Source organism: Nelumbo nucifera, chromosome 2 (genome assembly GCF_055504915.1).
Source record: "Nelumbo nucifera cultivar China Antique chromosome 2, China Antique-T2T, whole genome shotgun sequence".
Lineage (NCBI taxonomy): Eukaryota > Viridiplantae > Streptophyta > Magnoliopsida > Proteales > Nelumbonaceae > Nelumbo > Nelumbo nucifera.
The window spans coordinates 54,837,501-54,838,845 of NC_142650.1; positions in this window are offsets into that span (position 1 = coordinate 54,837,501).

Sequence of the window (1,345 nt, forward strand, 5' to 3'; positions counted from 1 at the left end):
TATTTCCAAAAGTAATTCCTACAATAACCTAAAAGGGGATCTTAGTAACTAGGCAAAATCAACATGTAAAGCAGAATGCCATGAGATGGTTCATTTAAAAGTTCCAACCACTAATGGAAAGTAAAAGAGAAATAACCTCAAACAACTTAAAAGCTGAATACAATGGAACACAAGCAAACAACTCAAAAGTAAAAAAAAAAAAATATATATTGAGATGAATATATTCCAATAAGAACATGCTGTGCTCATTTGAGCAATTAAGAGACCAACAATAACATAAAATGGACAACCCTTTTGATGTTATTTGGCCCATGGAATCTTAGGCTGTTTATCTTGTTTACTACTCCATAAAAAAAGTACCCACAAATTGATTGAGTTGGCAAAAAGAAATCGGGTTTGATCCTTTATGTTTATTCTTCAGGGAGCATAAGAAAATGTCTAAGCATTTAACTTTTCACTATGAATTAATATGTCAAAGAAACTTTTAAGTACACAAAAACAAGAATATCTTAATGGTTAATAACAACTCTCAATGACTTTTGATTACATTTCCAGTGCCTACAGGAAAAAGTCAAGATAGTAAAATATAGAAATCAAATAATTTATCATTTCTTTTGACAAATCCATAACAATGTAAGAACCAAAAGTTCTTTGTAATCTCACTGCAAAACATGCAATGTAAAAGTAATACAAAGCAAAAAACCAATTGATTAAAGTAGGGAGGAAAGGCTAGAGATTACCTAGAAGCTTCAAAAGGAAGTACTTAATTGCAATGATGTTCAAAATATGAAAATGAAAATTTCAATTACATGGAAAAACCAATTTGAGAAGATTAGTTCAAATAAACACTAGCTGCTGTAAATTTACTATTACTACTTTGTTTACTAATGGCCCATAAACCCATTTCTATCTAAAGGATTATCATAAGTAGGAAGAGAGAATGGAGAGAGGAAAATAAATGGTATAAAGATTTTGACCATGGTCTGAAAGTGTAGTCAAGGAAAATATTGGTCATTAATTTATAAAATTTATATTAGTCAATATAATAATTATTTTTAGTTCTGAAAAAATATGTTGAGGGCAAAATAATAAATATATAAACACATAGGTTGAATTTTTGTTTTCTTTAGTAATAACTAATTGTATATTTTTCATTTGGGGGTGGGGGGGATATAGATCATCTCTACTCCATGTCTGCCACATGGAGTAATAATGAGACTCCTTTGAATTATCATTCGGATTGGGGACCCTCTATTTATCTCCTGTTCATCACCTTTTCACCATGTCAACCTGTTTTACCTACCTTGTACTAAAGATTTTCCCAAGTGAAAAGAAACGACCAAAG